We start from the raw sequence: 19,653 nt of genomic DNA on the forward strand, positions 1-19,653 counted from the left end.
CTTAACCTACTGAGCCACCCAGGAGCTCCATCAAATGAAGCCTTTGCAAAGAGGTGTGCATTTTACACTTATAGCCTATCTCAGGGCAGATTCACCACATTTCAGATGCTCGACAGTCACTGTTAAATGGATACAGACTAGGTCCAAACAGTGTAGGGATCCCAATCCTGAGATTCAGTAACCCAAATACCCAAAACTGAAAGATAGGAAGATAGCGCAACACTATAAAATATCAATAGTTCAGAACCAGTGCTGAGTGATGAAATCAAATGTTCGTCAAACTATCCAACTAATCCTTCAGAATAAAGGGTTTTCTGTGTCATCTTTATGAAGAAAAACTATCTTCAATTATAAACCAGTTGCCCTGCTAGATACTTTCATTCTAGTTTCCTTCTTGCAAAAAGATTTCAACTAGGTTTTTAAATTTAATATCCTACACATAAACTCAGCAGATATTTCTGCTTTGTATCAGTAGTGAGATAATTATTAAGAATATAGTTAAGGAAGAGGTAGGACTGTTCTCAACTATCCCAACCATTAGTCATGTTGCAAATCTGGAAAGAGGAACCACCTGTGAATCTGATGAGCTCATGACGCTTGATCTCGTGCTATTCATGCTTCCTTGAGGCTATTTTCAAATCAAATGAGCTGATGAAAAGAAAAAAAAAATCAATTGGTAATGATGTGAAAATCAAGCTTAGGTTTTAAAGTCCCCAATCTACAACATACATTGAAATAGTTACCAGGTGACTGGAGCATCTGCTAGAGCAATCATTCTTTGCTAAAGTTTTACTCTTACAACGAGGAGGTGAATTAAAGATAGCTACACATATTCGCTGAGCATTATCCATAACAGAACATATACATACTCACAAAGCTTAAAATTGAAATAATTATATTTGTAAATACAATTTAATTCGAAAATATTGAGGAATCTCTTCCAACAGACCAATTTATTCAATGCTTTGACAAACGTTCACACATAAATTTATTTTAATAGGCCCACCAGGATATAGTTCGGTTAAGGCACCTTTACTATTATGAAATTATTATCACATGATCTTGCAAATTTTCAAATCAAAATTGCCTCTTCTAAATCCAATGCCACAAAATTCTCTGGTTATGGGGAGCCCTGAGTGGTTCAGTCGGTTAAGCATCTGGCTTCAGCTCAGGTCATGATCTCGTGATTTATGAGTTTGAGCCCTGCATGGGGCTCTCTGCTGTCAGCACAGAGCCCACTTCAGACCTTCTCTGTGCCTCTCTCTCTCTCTCTCTCTCAAAAATAATTAAACACTTGAAACATTTTCTCCGGTTACAACCCATTATCAGGGACAACCTGCAGGAATTCTTATGCAGATATGAACACCCTCCATCCAAATGACAATGCTGGTCACGCTCTTACCCATTCATTCATTCACTCACTCATTTATGTATTATGTATTTAATTATTTGTATCTGCATTGAATCTGTGACTCTTGTGTCAGGGTATATGCACAATTAGACAACCAAAAAAGCATTTCAAATTATATTTTTCATATCTCTTTTCTTCTACTTGTATTTCTCAACACTTGTGGAAGATTTTCTGACCACAATAACATATTCTGAAAACTCTCTTTTCTGTCGTGTCCATTTTATTCATAAAATACACTTACCTTTCTCAAATCTCCTCTAAATTTTCTCTGTGTAATTCTTCCACAAGCCCTGTCTGAAGACTTCTCTTCCCTCTCTCCTTCCTCCTATCTTAATTCCCTATTACAAAATCCCAAAGAACTCTCCTAGTAAAGGCGGAAACCTCCAAAGAAGCTGAGCAAAGAGAAATAAATGAAACGACAAAGCCTCTAACCCATTTTTTTTTTAATGGGAAAGCTAGGGACATTCATAATTCAATTACTTTTTTTTTCCCCATTACCCATCTATTCAATAAATATTTAGAAACTAGAAATAAGTGCAAAGAAGCCAAAATGAGATAAAAATCCATCCTATGAAGTGTTCCACTCTAGTGTTGTGTGTATGTGTATGGGGGGAGAAGGGGGGTTGCTCTTAAAATAAAATTTTATTAAATTTATTGAATTTGTTAAAAATGTATTTAAATTTTATTAGTATCTGGACACAAGCAATTACTGTGAAGTAAGAAGAGTGGGGAAATTGACAACATTCTGTAACAGAAGATAGGAAAGGTGAGTAAAGGAGATACACCTTCAACGATTCTCAGATGGGTGGCTCCCTTGTACGACAGGTTAAATAGTAGTGTCCATTGAAGAAACATAGGCATGAGAGTGAATCTGGTAAGTTTAATCTTGAAGAAGCAGAGCCGACAATATCTATTTATAATATGTATATCCCTCCACATGAAGATGTGGTAAGAATTAGAAGCTTGGATCTCAGGGACGCCTGGGTGGCTCAGTCGGCTAAGCGTCCAACTTCAGCTCAGGTCATGATCTCGTGGTTCGTGGGTTCGAGCCCCACATCCAGCTCCGTGCCAGCTCAGAGCCTGGAGCCTGCTTCAGATTCTGTGTCTCCCTGCCCCTCCCCTGCTTGTGCGCGCGCTCTCTCTCTCTCTCTCTCAAAAATAAATAAACATTTAAAAATGTAAAAAAAAAAAAAAAAAAAAAAAAAAAGTAGCTTGAATCTCAGGGGAGATATCTCAACTGGAAATTCGGATTGAGACATCATCAGCGCATGCGGGGTGGTTGAAGAGAGTGAATACACTGTTGCAGGAAGAGTTCACACAGTGAGAATAAAACAGTGAAAAACACCAACATTTAAAGGATAGGTAAAGGACAGGCAGAAAGAAGATCAATATTGAATGGCAACAGGTGACATGTCAAGAGAGGGAAATGTCACAGAGGCACTTGGAGGTGAGCATCACTAGAATGCTCAACTCCAAAGTCAAGCAGAGTCAAGCATGAGAGTTCCATTTCAAGCAATAAATGATATTTATTTGATAGTTGTTCTACTTTAGGCTCTCAACAGATAAAAACCAAAAGCCAGTTCTGAGCATTTGTGGATGGCTCATTTAAGCACATGTTGGATAAATAACATAATGGGCATTTTATCCAGGCATTTCCCTAGAAATTCCCTTAATGCCTGCATTAAGAAAGTTAATACTGCATTGCTACCATTAGGAAGTAATATTCCCGAATCCAGTTCATTTCCTGCAGAAATGCCTTCCTGGATGGATTCTTTATTTTTGTTTCCTCAGTCATTATAGATAATAGATACACAAAGCTCCATTTTGAGCAATATAAACGTGTTCTCTGCAAAATTCTAATTGAAAACATTGGGAGATGTGTACCCCGTAGCCCTTACATAAAGACCCACACAGTGGATGCCGTTTTGATTTTGTGCCGTTGAAGTTTGTTACTGCTGATGAGCTGTTCTGTGTAACAGAACAACATGAAGTCAGCATATTTTTCATTTTGCCAGACTTACCAAGAAACTCAGAATTAAATCAGTACATTAATTCATTAATTTAATGCTTGGTAACAAAAAGATTTACCTTGTTATTTTTGTTTCTTTTTAAATTACATTTAAATGTTTAAAGCAAACTTAAATACGGTACTTCTTAAATAAAAAAGCAGCTCACCCTTCACCCCCCTATTTTCTCCCACGCCTCTCCCCCAACGGAATTAGGGCACCTTTCCACAGTGGCCCCTAGTGGTTGTTATAATGCATTGCATGCCTTTCTCGAAAAAAGTTCAGACGTGAAATCACATTAAGGAAAAATTCTGAGGATTATCATACCCTCGGTCCCCTTCACTATGTTCAGCAGCAAATAACTACTAACTGGGATAATGATGAATCCTTAGCATCCTCGAGAGAACTATCTCAGCACTATAAAAAGTCCCTTTGAGCTGGAAGGTAATTTGCATAACTAAGAGATATGGCAAAATAGTGCAATTTTCTATATCTGCACCGACAAGACAGTTGAACACCTATATAAATAAAATCTCGACAATGTTCTTGAGTATACTATATTTCTTGATTTAAATAGGAAAGTTATTTTAAAATTATCTGTGTGCATGTAGGGGGTGGTGGGGAGAATCACCATTTAAATTGTAGTAGAGGTCATGGCAGTGGATGCCACTTCTGAATGAGAGTGTGAAGAAATAAAGGTTTAGAAAACCTAGAATATGCCAAAGGGCACATGTAGGGGATGGAATAAATGAAGTCCACATTGGTAGGAGTGGAATTTGATTTTGAATAAAGTGGTAAAGTTTTGGTACAGTCTACGGATGATAAGGCCTGCATTTGGAATAAGAGTGAATGCCATTCTTCATGATTTTAACACCATAATCCTCAATCTTTGTTGCCTGTACCTACTCTTCTTCTATACCCCTTACTTAATAGTTTTCCGATGTTACGTATTTACTATTTAAGGTTATAAATTCCCTCAATACATCACACCTCTGACATCAACTCAGAGCCCTTGAAAATCTGTGGTGATGTTTCCCCAGCGATTTCCTTGGTAGTTCATTTTGTTCTATTCTCTCAGCATTCTTAGTTTATACTTTATCACTTTTCCCCTTTTGGATTTGAGGCAGTGTTTTAAGCCATGACTCCAAGAGATACCAAAGAAAGGCTGGTTGAGTGAAGCAGCAACATGGCTCAAACTCTAGGTCAAATGTGCAAATGATCACATACACACACATACATCTCCTTCTATAAGTACATAATAATTCTCTCAGCACTTTCTCTTCGAACCATTAATACAATGCTATATTAAACCCATTTTCTCAAAAGAAGCTTTATCCATTTATGTAATTCTTATCCACACGTACTTCTCATAGCCTCACAGTCACATATCTTACCCAGTCACTACCACCCGGACTTATGGTCCACTGCCCTTCTGAATCTAGTACCATCCATGCATTCTAGGAAAAATTATTCTCAGCGATTCATAGGTAGCTGCATCTTCAAAAACCTTCCAGTTATCCTTCACCCTCTTTTTTCAATCACGTTTAACCATATGTAACTCCTTGACTGTTCGAAACTCTGGATATTACTGCCTTCTCCAGAAGGTAGTAATCCTTCTGGATCCTCCTCTTAGATCTTCATCCTTCATAACTCTTAGCCTTCGTGATGTTCTCTAAAGACCCCATAACATAACTCAAGTGTCACTCCTATACCTCATGGCACATTTTACATTACTCTATTATACCTCACAATACATTGTGATCTACTCTTAATCTAAAAACTGATTTGTATATTTAACCTGTGTTATTCCTATTTATTTAACCACCCCCCAAATCCCTATCTGAAAAGAATTCTATCATGACATAGTGCTCACCTAAATAGGCACTCAATAAATACATGTTTGTGGGGGGAAAATATTTATGTTAATATAATTTCTTACATATCAAAATTTCCAAATCAAATTATTAGCTTCTCTTATACAGCCATCTCAAAAGGTAGGAAGAAAATAAAAATGGCACTAGAATTCAATGAAACCAACCTTAATAGTGAAGCTTAGTTTAAAATTTTCTTCTAGCTAATTGTCCTAATAACCCAGTAATATAACAATGGTGACATTCATCCATTTAAGATGAATTATTTGTTCAGCACCTAGGGTATTCCAGACACTGTGAATATGTCAGAAACAAAATGACAAACCCAACTGCCACCTAGAAGTCAGATAAGGATGAAAAGTCATACAATTACCCAAAACTAGAATTAAAATGATGTAATGGAACTGGGAAATACAACTATTATCCCACCATAATCTGTTGTTCTGAAAAAGTTAGATAGTGGAAAGAAAAAAATCTTTTTTCAATATAATTTATTGTCAAATTAGCTAACATACAGTGTATACAGTGTGCTCTTGGCTTTGGGAGTAGATTCCCATGATTCATTACTTACATACAACACCCAGTGCTCTCCCAACAAGTGCCTTCCTCAATGCCCATCAACCATTTTCCTTGCCCCCCCCACCCTCATCAACCCTCAGTTTTTTCTCTATATTTAAGAGTCTCTTATTATTTGCCACCCTCTCTGTTTATAACTATTTTTTTTCTTCCCCTTCACCCATGGTCTTCTGTTAAGTTTCTCAACTTCCACATATGAGTGAAAACATATGATATGTGTCTCAAGACAAAAAGCTTCTGCACAGGAAAGGAAACAATCAACAAAACTAAAAGGCAACCAATGGAATGGAAGAAGATGTTTGCAAATGACATATCAGATAGAGGGGCTAGTATCCAAAATCCATAAAGAACTTACCAAACTCAACACCCCAAAACCAAATAATCCAGTGAAGAAATGGGAAGAAGACATGAACAGACACTTTTCCAAAGAAGACATCCAAATGGCTAACAGACACATGAAAAGATGCTCAACATCGTTCATTATCAAGGAAATACAAATCAAAACCACATTGAGATAGCACCTTACACTGGTCAGAGTAGTTAAAATTAACAACTCAGGAAACAACAGGTGTTGGTGAGGATGTGGAGAAGGGGAACCCTTTTGCATTGTTGGTGGGAATACAAACTTGTGCAGCCACTCTGGAAAACAGTGTGGAGGTTCCTCAAAAAATTAAAAATAGAATTACCCTACAACCCAGCAATAGCACTCCTAGAAGTTTATCCAAAGGATACAGGAGTGCTGATTCATAGGGGCACATGTACCCCAATGTTAATAGCAGCACTATCAGCAATAGCCAAATTATGGGAGGAGCCCAAATGTCCATCAACTGATGAATGGATAAAAAAGATGTGGTATATATATACAATGGAATACTACTTGGCAACGAAAAAGAATGAAATCTTGCCATTTGCAACAATGTGGATAGAACTGGAGGGTGTTATGCTAAGGAAAATATCTTTTTGTTTTCTATTTATCTGACTCATAAGGAAGATATGAACCAACAAAAAAACACTGAGCATGAATCCTGCTGCTGTGTGGATTCTATTCTTTTGAGGCAAGCAAGATGATATTTTCTTGCTTCTCCTTCCCCCAGGACATCATATATCCATACATAGAATGCAACACTCAGAAAATAACTGGTCAGAGAGTAGGAACGGGTCTTAAGCACATGCACGAAAAGAGCCAGATGAAGTAGAATATTCTGAGTACTACTCTTTTTCATCTAGTGCACTGATTCAATTTATTACAGAAAGAGGTTGGAGTGGGGGAGTTCAAGAAGGGCTGTCACATGTTGAACTTCAGAAGGGTTGCACTAGGTAAAAGGCTGTCCAACTCCAGGAACGGAAATGGAGACTACATGCAACAATCTGCTCCCCTCTTGTCATGTACATAAGATGGAACAAACAGGAAAACACTCAAGTGGCGATCTCACTCAAGTGGTGAGTGAGATCAAAGGCAATCCGTAGACTATTTGTTTATAAACACCAGGTATAGATCTATTTCGTTCAAGGAAGAGGCAACAACAAGCAAGTTAAATACATTTTTGTGGGACAGGAGAACAGAGCATGATAATAAAGACTCAGAAGAAGAGCCTAAGTCTGAAAGTGATCTGCCACAAGAATCAGGGACAAGCTGGAAAAGAACATAATGTCTATATCACAGAGAAACCCACATGACAGCACAGGTTAAGAGGCCATGGCAGCATGTGGCAGCAAGTGTTTTGAAGATTCCAAGGGAACCAAATACAACAGAAGGATTTAAAATATCTTTTGAGTCAGTCAAGCGCGGGAAAGAAAAAAGAGAGAGAACACAAACAAAACAAGAAATGAAGAGTCTATAACAACTACAAAAGATATATTATTTCAATTAGAAAAGAAAACTCTGTACAATTAGGGACTACTCAATTTAAAAATCTTGACAAAATGGGTGACTTTATAGGAAAACACAAGTTGCTCAGATTTAAGAAGAAATAAAAACCTGAAACCGCCAAGACTATCATTTTTTTCCTTTGTGTGTACACTCCTCTTGGCTGAGACAGGTGTGAAGTCACTGCCAGGAAAGAAGCCCTCACCCTGCTCCCCAGCCTAGCAGACCAGAATTCTCTAATGGCATTCTACACCAAGCCGTGCTTAACCACCAAGTGTTATAGACTTGCTTTTGGCCCATTTCTTCCTCTAGAGCCTTGGGAAGAAGAGTGTGGTGGTTTGAGGGAGAATTAAGTTTCTCTTGGGATCCTAAAAACCCAATCTTGCTGTAAGTTATTAAGGACATTCCAGAGCACTCCTCCTCCCTCATCTGTAACTATCTTTCGGAATCCCCTCCTCTCTTCCCTCATTAAGATGTTGTATTAGTCTGCTAGGGCTGCCATACAGGATATCTCAAATAGGGATTGTTTTCTCATAGTTCTGGAAGCTGGAAATCCAAGATCAAGGTGCTGGCACGGTTGACTTCCTCTGAGCCCTCGCTCTCTGGCTTGCAGATGGCCACCTTCTTGCCTCACCCTTGTGTCTTTTTCTGTATATCCCAATCTTTTCTTATAAAGTTATCAGTCAGATTGGACGAGGGTCCACCTAAAGCCTCATTTAATCATAATTACTTCTTTAAAGACCCCATCTCCAAATATAGTTACATTCTGAGGTACTAAGGATTAGAGCTTCAACATATGAGTTTTGAGGGGACATAAAGAGCCTAATGTGTTATAGATGAACATAGCATGAGTTTAGGCTTCCCATGAATTTGGCCTATGATCTTTCACTAGAGTGTCTACTCAATTTACTCTGCTTTATATTTGTCTCCATGTGACTACGAAAAAGCTGCTTCTTACCTCTATGGATATCAAATTTCCTCTTTTACAAAATAAAGGGATTTGACCAGAGGAAATTTATGGTGTCCTAAAGCCTTAACAGAATCAAGACCCTAAGTCATTGTGTATAAATTCAGTCGGATGTTATAGTGGGAGGGTAAGACGCTGAGGAAAAAACTGTGAAAGCTCACGAGAAAGAGATGGCCAAGTTTCCTCTACAAAAATGAAAGCCCCATCCTTCTTCTCACCCCACCCTAGGGAGGCAGGAAGCAGAAGAAGGAAAAAAAAGAGTGTGCATCATGCAACTCTACTACCTTGACCTGTAAAGCCCTCAAGGAGGCCTGTCTGTAAGCAATCAGATGTGGACTTCTCAGTTTTCACACACATACGGAGCACAAACTGTTATTGTTATTTACCTATCTACCTACATATATACATGTTTAGACCATCTTACATGCATTTCTGTAGTTTGCAGTATTTATTTGGCAAGTGTCATGTTTGTTGTTTTACTTTTCTTCACTTTGAACATCTCTGGAAATGGGACACATCCTAAAATCACTCTGGCCAAGCTGCAGCCATGGTGGGCATGTGTACATCAATACTTGAAGGATGTTGTGAAATTTGTAAGAAAATCGCAGAGACAATAGTGAGTCACCTTTTTAAGATATGCTGTCACCAATGTTCTTGATGGCAAAGAGGATAATATTTTGTGGGAGGAAGAAAAAAGAATACTTAAACTAAGTGTTAAAAAATAAATCTTACAGCGCTATGAGTGTACTTAAGGCCACTGAACTGTCCACTTAATAATAGTTAAAACACTAAATTTTATGTCATGTATTCTGTTCTCCTTTTTTAATATTTATTTATTTTGAGAGAGAGAGATCACGCGCATGAGCAGGGAAGGGGTTCACATTTATTTGTTTGTTTATTTATTTATTGAGAGAGAGAGAGGGATAGAGGGACAGAGGGAGAAAGAGAATCCCAAGCAGGCTCTGCACTATCAGCACAAAGCCCAAAGCGGAGCTCGATCTCATGAACCGTGAGATCATGACCTGAGATGATATCAAGAGTCAGATGCTTAACTGACCCAGCCACACAGGCTACTCTATACTTTTCCACAATAAAAAATACGATAAAATAGATCAGGGGCACCTGGGTGGCTCAATCGGTTGAGCATCCAACTCTTGATTTCTGCTCAGGTCATGATACTGGGGCCATGGGATCGAGCCCTGAGTTGCACTCCTTGCTGAGAGTAAAGCCTGCTTGGGGTTCTTTCTCCCTCTCTCTCTCTCTCTCTCTGCCCCTGTCCCTCACTTGTGCTCTCTCGTGCTCTCTCAAATAAAATAAAAAATAAAATAATTTTTAACTGTTTAAATAAATAAATCAGAAGACTCAGATTCTGAATATGAAGGAATTTATGAAATGCACTAACCAATCTATTTCACTTTTTTCTTTTCATATGTGTATAAATGTAATATGTGATAAAAAACCTATATCTAAATTAGACTAAATAATATCCTCTAGTAAATATAGAATAAGAGGGCTCAATGATAAAAAAAAATGTATCATGTCATAGTTAAGTGGACTTTTTGTTCTCTCTAGGGGTATATGAAATAGTGATGTGTCTTACAATCAATGCATCTTAAATTCAATTAGATGTTATTTAATGTTTTTTCTATGTGTCAGGAGCTATGGTAAGAATTGAGAAGATAGAGTAAAAATGGGTCCTGCCCGTTTGAGTTTACATGATCTTAGTACCTATAGTTACTAAAAACATAGTAAGAAAAATAATTAAATGAGAGATGGTGCTATCAGAGGGGAATGTATATGCTCTTGGGGCATGTCTCAGAAGGGTCTAATGTCATCTGGGAAGTCATGGAAACCCTCTTTGAAGAAATTATACTTCAGCTAAGACAGAAGGATGAGATGGAGCACCTGGCTGGCTCAGTTGGTTAAGCATCCGACTTCGGCTCAAGTCATGATCTCACGGTCCGTGAGTTCAAGCCCCATGTCGGGCTCTGTGCTGACAGCTCAGAGCCTGGAGCCTGCTTCAGATTCTGTGTCTCCCTCTCCCTCTGTCCTTCCCCCACTCACACCCTGTCTCTGTCTCTCTCTCTCTCTCTCAAAAATAAACATTAAAAAAAATTAAACATTTTAAAAAGACAGAAGGATGAGAGGCAATTAACCAGGAGTGAGGAAAGAATGACCCCCCACTGAAAGGAGTGGTTTGTGCACAGGCCTGAAAGTAAGGGTGAGCAGGGCTAACTGGTAGACCTAATAAAGATCCAGCATAAGTGAAGGAGACAAAAGGGGAGGAGACAGAGAGAAAGCTGGAGAGATGGGCGGGGGGATCGTGTCACAAGTTCCTTGTCTTCCCAGGTTGCTAAAGTTGCAGGTTGATACCCACATGGTGGCGTAAGGGGAGCTGAGTGCAACACTAGCAGCTTTGCTCGCCTTTGCTCGGAGGTTGTGGGAATTTCCACTGGGTCTCTTTTAGCAAACCACCTGTGTCATTTCTCAAGTTCCCCTCACACGCAAAGGTGTTTTGTGTTGCAGTAACTCTGTCTTAATTTAGCAACTTACAAAGCCTGCTGTCCAGTTGATGCATTAAAATTCCAACACTGAAGGAAGGTCTTGATATGTTTGCACATTGGTCTATTTTGAGGCTACTGTCTTTTCAAAAGACAGTAGTTGTCTAATGTCTGAACAAGGTACATCTCTATGAAAAGCATTGCCCTTAAAACATAGTTGAAATTGCCTTTTATTAATCTTTCAATACTATGTGTGTTCTCCTAAGAAATTTTAAATATTACACACACTATCTTCAATATTAACCATTTACACTGACTATAACTCAATGTTGGTCTGACTGATGTCCTTACATAGATTTTGCCTCCACATAATAAGATAATACAACAGTGGTAAAAACAACCATAATAACATGGATGCTTAATTTTACATAACAACTTGACTGAGCCATCGAGTACCTACATATTTGGTTAAATATTGCCATTTGCATTTGGACTGCTATAACAAAAATACCATAAACTGAGGGGCTCATTAACAACAGAAATTTATTTCTTACATGCCCCAAGATCAAGGCACCAGCAGATTCAATGTCTGTTAAAGATCTGCTTCATAAGTTGTGGTTTATATATACAATGGAATACTACGTGGCAATGAGAAAGAATGAAATCTGGCCTTTTGTAGCAATGTGGATGGAACTGGAGAGTGTTATGCTAAGGGAAATAAGTCATACAGAGAAAGACAGATACCATATGTTTTCACTCTTATGTGGATCCTGAGAAATTTAACAGAAGACCAAGGGGAGGGGAATGGGGGGGGGGGGAAAGTTACAGAGAGGGAAGGAGGCAAACCACAAGAGACTCTTAAAAACTGGGAATAAACTGAAGGTTGATGGGGGGTGGGAGGGAGGGGAAAGTGGGTGATGGGCATTGAGGAGGGCACCTGTTGGAATGAGCATTGGGTGTTGTATGGAAACCAATTGGACAATAAATTTCAAATTTAAAAAATAATAATAATAATAATAATAAAATTTTAAAAAAGATCTGCTTCCTATATATGGCCATCTTGTTGCTGTAAACTCACATGGTGGAAAGGGCAAGGGACCTCTCTCTGGGGTCTCTTTTCTAAGGGGACTAATTCCATCATTAAGGACTCCACTCTCATGATCTAATCACCTCCCAAAGGCCCCCACTTCCCAAACCATCATGTTCGGTGTTACAAATTTAACTAATGAATTTTGGAGGGACATGAACATCAACCCATTACAAATATTACTTCTGTGCGTGTCTGTTGAGTGTATTTCTGGATGAAATTCACATTTGAATGGACAGACCGAGTAAAGCAGATCACCCTCCCCAAAATGGGTGGTGCTCATTAAAGCCTGAATAGAATAAAAGGCTGAATAAGAAGGAATGTTTTCTTTTTTTTAAGTTTATTTATTCTTTTTTTTTTTTGAGAGAGAGAGAGAGAGAGAGATACAGACAGAAAGAGTGTGTAAGTAAGGGAGGAGCAGAATGAGAGAGAGAGAATCCCAACCAGGCACTGAGCTGTCAGCACAGAGCCGCACATGGAGCTCGATCCCACAAACTGTAAGATCATGACCTGAGCCAAAATCAAGACTCAGATGCTTAACCAACTAAGCCACTCAGGTGCCCCAGTGGTATTTTCTGTTTAAATGTCTTTGAGTGGGGATGTAAACCTTCTGCCTTTGGACTCAGATTATAATTCACACTCTCAGCTCTCTTGGTTTGCCAGCTGACTGCATATGTTGGACTCACTTCTCAGTCTCTATAGTTGCATAAGGCAACTCCTTATAGTAAATATATATATGTGTAATATACATATATGCATATACACACACGTATATCTTATTTGATCTGTTTGCTAGGGAACCCAGACTACTTCAAAAACTACCAGGTGGTGCCATTTGCAAGTATGTGGATAGAACTGGAGGGTATTATGCTAAGCAAAATTAGTCAGAGAAAGACAAATATCATATGACTTCACTCATATGAGGACTTTAAGACACAGAATGGATGAACATAAGGGAAGGGAAGCAAAAATAATAAAAAAACAGGGAGGGGGACAAAACATAAGAGACTGTTAAATATGGAGAACAAACAGAGGGTTACTGGAGGGGATGGTGGGAGGGGGGATGGGCTAAATGGGTAAGGGGCATTAAGGAATCTACTCCTGAAATCATTGTTGCACTATATGCTAACTAATTTGTATGTAAATTTAAAAATAAATAAATAAGTAAATAAACAAACAAACAAAACTACCAGGGGGTGCCTGGGTAGCTCAGTTGGTTAAGCGTCAGACTTGGGATCTCGCAGTTTAGTTCAAGCCCCACGTTGGGCTTTGTGCTGACAGCCCAGAGCCTGGAGCCTGCTTCGGATTCTGTGTCTCCCTCTCTCTCTGCCCCTGCCCCGCTCATGCTCTGTCTCTCTCTCTTTCCCAAAAATAAATAAACATTAAAAAAAAGTTAAAAAAAAAAAAGAGCTACCAGAATAGAGCCTTTAATAAGTCCCAGGTATTATAGTAAGGTCTTTAAATTAAGTCCAATTAGCTTTGTAAGCAGCTATGACATAACTATTATTATTATTCCCATTTTGCAGTTACACAGAAAATGAAGCTCAGAAAGACCGGGCGCTCTTCCTAAAGTCAACTAATGTATTCAACCTCCTGAAAGCAATAGGGTATATTTATCTATTTTACAAACACTGATGTAGTATATGCCAGACATGGTTCTAAAGATTATCCCAACAGTGCTCATTTAATCCTCCCGGCAACCACGTGGGGCAGACACGCAGAAGCTGAGTAATTTATCAGGCAAGGCACGGAATTGAGATTCAAACCCAGATCATCTGGCTCCAGAATTCTGAGCCTAACCACTTGTCTTAGTCATTGGAAGCCGGACTGGCCAACAATGTCCATGCCATGAATTATCAGCCTTATGCCCTTAGTTAAATCATTTCATCAGAATTAAACTCTGAGAATAAATTTTCTAATCTGTAAAACGGCAACTAGAGTGGATGCTGTGAGAATGGAATGAGATGATACACATTCATTATTACTGTAGTAGTCATTGAGGTCATACTCAGTCCATCACTTTATAACTATTATTGTAATTGCTAATGATTTATATTTATTATATACTATGTTACCACTAACTTGATGACTAACCCTCGCAACTCCCGACGCTTATTTAATTTTTTTTTTTAACGTTTATTTATTTTTGAGACAGAGAGAGACAGAGCATGAGCGGGGGAGGGTCAAAGAGAGAGGGAGACACAGAATCAGAAGCAGGCTCCAGGCTCTGAGCTGTCAGCACAGAGCCCGACGCGGGGCTTGAACTCACGGACCGTGAGATCATGACCTGAGCCATAGTCGGATGCTTAACCGACCAAGCCACCCAGGCGCCCCTTTTTTTTTTTAATTTTTTTTTAACGTTTATTTATTTTTAATTTTTTTTTTAACGTTTATTTAACCGGACGCTTATTTAAAAGTATCATCCACTGTTGGGGCGCCTGGCTGGCTCAGTTGGTGGAGCATGCCACTCTTGATCTCGGGGTCGTGAGTTCAAGCCCCACATTGGGTGTAGAGATTACTTAAAATAAATAAATGAAACTTCTTTTACAAAGTATTGCACACTGTCATCATTTTAAGAGGCTCTGTGTAAAGGAAGGTTTATCACCCATGGCTTATTTTGCAGGCTTGACTCTGCCTTAGTCCTCGACAAGAACAAAGAAGGAGGGAAGGGCAAAAGATCGGGGTGAGATGCCAAGAAACAGAGGGATGGCTTGGAAATGCATTCTGAGTCACAGATCTCTCTCAGAAGATAGAGCCAAGGTTTATGTTGCCACCACCCCACATCCAAGAACGGAGGTCATTTTCTTACATGCCGTCTTGGAGTTTGGAACAAGTGCCAAAGGCAATCCACATAGGCCCGGTGCCCTTTTCTAAATCCTTCCTTTGAGGATGGTCCAATCTAAGTAGACCATCCAAGCAGGGATAGAAATGAAACAACAGTAAGTATGTAAACGTTATTCACAACATATCCATGTTCACCACCAATTAAGCATACTCAGTGAGGTGAAATCTTCCCGTCTCACCCATAGCTGCAGAGTACTTGGCTGGTTTTGGTTTTTTTTTTTTTTTTTTTTTTTTAAGTTTATTTATTTTGAGAGAGACAAGATGGTGCAAGTCAGGGAGGGGCGGATAGAAGGAGAGAGAGAGAATCCCAGTCCCAAGAGACAGAATCTGTTAAGTGCAGAGCCCAATGCAGGGCTTGAACTCACGAACTGCGAGGCCATGACCTAAACTGAAATCAAGAGTTGGCGGCTTAACCTACTGAGCCACCCCGGCGCCCACTACTTGGCTGTTTGATTGACTGACTTCCTACCTAAGTTTGTTCTCATCCCCTCTAAGTTTTATCAGTTCTGCTTCCTTTTCCCCAACTCCTACATCGCTGGGAAAGCTTTGGGGTATTTTTCTAGCTAAAGTCAGGACCTCAGTTGGCTTAATGCAGCTTTTTTTTTTCCTCATCAGCTCTCATTCCAAAATGCCTTAATCCATAAAAATGTGAGTTGCCATGGTGACTCCTATTGTAGTTGCTAGAAGCTTTTATACGATGTAGTCATCCTCTTGTTATATTTCAGTTTTTAAAATTTCCAGCAACAACAACAACAAAAATAAAGCTTCATTTGCTAGAAGGGGAAGTGGAGTGCTTTGCAATTTGTAAGCAAAATGAAAAAGAGCTGGGGAGTGGGCACCACGGGGCCGTCACGAGATTCCCGAGGAGGGGAGCCTTGAATGCTGACTGCAGAGTGAGGCATTTCTTTTTTTTTTTTTTTTTTAATTTTTTTTTCAACGCTTTTTATTTATTTTTGGGACAGAGAGAGACAGAGCATGAACGGGGGAGGGGCAGAGAGAGAGGGAGACACAGAATGGGAAACAGGCTCCAGGCTCCGAGCCATCAGCCCAGAGCCTGACGCGGGGCTCGAACTCACGGACCGCGAGATCGTGACCTGGCTGAAGTCGGACGCTTAACCGGCTGCGCCACCCAGGCGCCCCTGAGGCATTTCTAAAGAAGCAGATGCCAGTGCAGAACACAGAGCCTCCTGTTCTTTTTAGATTAAAAGATCTTCTCAGTGTCCAGAGGTCTTAATAAATGACTGAATTGGTCAGCCAAAGGAAATCTCTGACGAGTACTTGAAAGACCAGGGGTCGGCAAACTATGGCCCACAGGCCAAATATGCCCTGCCACCTATTTTTTTAAATAAACACAGGAACATAGGCATGTCCATGCCTTTATGTATTGCCTCTGGTGGCTTTGACACTACAGTAGCAGAGTTGAGTAGTTGTGCAGAGACCCTCTCATCTGTAAGCATAAAGCATTTACTATAATGCCCTTTACAACAAAGTTGGCTGATCCCTGCTCCAGGGCTGGGAAGTGGTAAAAGAATTAAAGGAGAGAGGGGGTAGCCAAGCCCATTTTGGAATTCCATTTGGATATCTGCCTTGGTTTTCCCTAATGCCTTATTTACATTCAGATTTAGAGCTCTAAACCGTGGGAGAAAGTCTACTCCTTATGCTTGCTCAGGCCCTCCGAGGAGCAGATGCCAAGACAGTATGAGACTAGCAAGAGATTAACCCTGTGAGGGGCAGATGGGGCCAAGCTGAAGGAGGCAGGGGAAGGCTTCCGAGTGGCCTGCAGGCGTGACTCCTGCAGAAGGAAAGAGAAAGGAAGGAGGGTTGGTAGGAAGAGTCTCATGCTGCAACACAGCTCTCACGGTTTCAGCCAGGCCTACAGAGTCTGCAGGCCAAAGTCATCGACGAGAGGAGTCCTGCCCTTGAAGAAATGGGCTTGCATTAGCACCAGAAGCAGGGGTTCAGGAGGGGGCAGCGAGACCTCCATCACTTACGCTTCCCACGGCAGGTGCATGATGCGTTTGCGTGGCCCCCACCCCGCTCCAGACCCCACTACTTCAAATTTAACATACTTCCAACCTGCTCATGACTGTTGAGAGGCTGATGTGCATGCAGAGTGCTACGCTAAGTACTCTGTTGGGGAGGAAGAAGGCAAAGGATAAAAAAGTCGCTAAGAAGTTCAAAGTGGGGTGAAGATAACTTTGAAATTGCTGACCTAGGGACAACGATCTCTGACTTTTTTTCCCTGTGACTGTTTGTTAGGCACTCAGAGCACATGGAAACCTGGAACGCTCTCTTCCTGACTTTGTTCTGAGCCCTTTGACTAGATGGCCCACAGAAGAAAGGCTCTACGCTATGTTGGTTCTTGAGTTCCTGCATCATGGGCTTCCTCTCTCCTGGCGATCTAGATAGATTGCACACTGATTGAGAACAGATATTCTTTTTTTTTTTTTTTAATTTTTTTTGTCTAAACATTTATTTACTCACTCTTGAGAGACAGAGAGAGACAGAGTGCAAGTGGGGGACGGACAGAGAGAGAGGGAGACACAGAATCCGAAGCAGGCTCCAGGCTCTGAGCTGTCAGCACAGAGCCCCACGCAGGCCGAACCCATGAACTGTGAGATCATGACCCGAGCCAAAGTCAGATGCTTAACCGACTGAGCCACCCAGGCACCCCGAGAACAGATATTGTACAAGTGAAGTGGCAGATGTTAAACCGCTTTCGAATTTCCAACTACTGTTTCTGCTTTACAATGGGAACAGGCAGGGATGAAAAGGGGGTTTCAAAAAGATGAATTCACATATTATTTCACAAAGTGCAAAGGTATGCATCTTTTATTTCTTTTCCTTCTCTGTCGAACCTCCTTTTCTTAAAATCTGACTGAGGAGTCGCTCTGACCACTAACTGAATAAATAATCTAGCCCAGTATGACTCCAAGAGCGCTGAAATATTGTTAAATAAATATGCGAATGAGGTGGGGTTGATATCGATCATGTATGTTTTCTCTCCATTCAAGTAACCTGAAAGGATGATGTGGAATCTCAAGAACCTGTTGGCAATTCCCTTACAAAGCAGATTTCTTGTAGAATGCACTTTCATTTCAGAATTAAAAGACATCTTTCTCCCATGGAGGAAAATCAGCAACTCTGCCTTCTCCCATTTTTTTCTTTTTCCCATTTTTTTCTCCCATTTTTTTTCTTTATTGTTTTCTTACTGATACCTTAAAGATCAAACCAACAGACCCAGATATTTGTTCACCTGGAACCCGTCACCCTTCTCATGGCCTCATGCCTCACCGCCATTTAACAAAGTGCTGCCACCTTGTCCGTCCCCCCCTTCAATCTAATTGGCATTAGAAGGAAAATAGAAAAAGGACTAATAGCTTTCTGCTGCTCTCCAAAAGTTAAAATCTGGTAGCTTTCAGAGTCTCCTCCCATGATTTTCTTTCTTTAGTAACGACTTTCTTAATGATAGCTTGCTGGTAGAAATTCTTGCTAGTTCTACAGAAAGAAAGACACCCAAATGACCAAACTTTCATTTACCACCCATTATACAAAAAAACAGTAAGAACTATATTCATAAGCATCATAGTTGCAGATATATTTTTAAGGTCAATCATTCACACCTTATGTAAGACCCAGAACTTACTGATGATAGTAACTTTGTAAAAATGCATTCTGAAGTTGAGCCTCCCACGATCTCACCACCCACAGCACCCATTCTAGGAAGAGCAAGGGTGTGGAACTCAAATTTACTGGAGATTAATCAAATGTGAATGATTTCAAAAGATCATAATTAAAATTAAAAAATGACTATAGCTGTCAATATATTAAGAGTTCTATCCTTAATTAGTAGATCTGTTCTTCTTTCTTCAGTCCTTCCGATTATAGAACAAAGTACAAATCTGTGTATATGTACGGGGGGAGTGGGGGGAGAGATGTATTTATAGATGTTACTATTAATAAGAAAGCTATTGATTAAAGAGAAATCAACAGATATTTCCCCTGTGCTGAATCTTACTTCATTTGAGGTCAGTGGTTTCCAAACATTTTAGTGCCACGTGCCCTTTAATTACTTTTCTTCTATATGTCCCATGTTTTGAAATAGTCTGTGAAATGACTAGACGTAATTAAATAGCAGGTCACTTTTTTCCATTCTTATTCATCAAGGAACATGTAAATGTTCATCAGAGCTTCCACATAGCTTGCAATAGTTACCTCATCTCCATGACTTGATATAATTTTAGCTTGAAGACAAGAGACCAGGTTTCAGCCAGCAGCTAGAGCAGCTTCATTGTCAGTGGATAGAAAGGTTCCATAAGGTTGCTTTAAAAAATAATGAACATCGCCTGCAGGTCTCCATTACTAACTTCACAGATCCTCGAAGGGCTAAGGACACTGTTGAGAAATGTTGCTCTAAGACAGCAGAGCTATTTCTCAACATTTTTCCCACTCCAGCATCCGGGAGATACAACCCACTCTTATAAGTAACTATTGATCCCAGTGGCAGTTTCTAACCATGCTGC

General features: G+C 39.9%; 1 long non-coding RNA gene across 1 annotated transcript in view; it reads right to left on the bottom strand.

Moving 5' to 3' along the window:
- Nucleotides 1-19,653, bottom strand: part of LOC131507275 (uncharacterized) — a 44,291-nt gene continuing 24,638 nt past the window's right edge. The window contains exon 3 of the long non-coding RNA XR_009259427.1: nt 1-648. This is a non-coding gene — a long non-coding RNA (uncharacterized LOC131507275). The remainder of the gene's footprint in view (nt 649-19,653) is intronic.

The sequence above is a fragment of the Neofelis nebulosa genome, chromosome 3 (assembly GCF_028018385.1).
Source record: "Neofelis nebulosa isolate mNeoNeb1 chromosome 3, mNeoNeb1.pri, whole genome shotgun sequence".
In the NCBI taxonomy this organism is placed as follows: domain Eukaryota; kingdom Metazoa; phylum Chordata; class Mammalia; order Carnivora; family Felidae; genus Neofelis; species Neofelis nebulosa.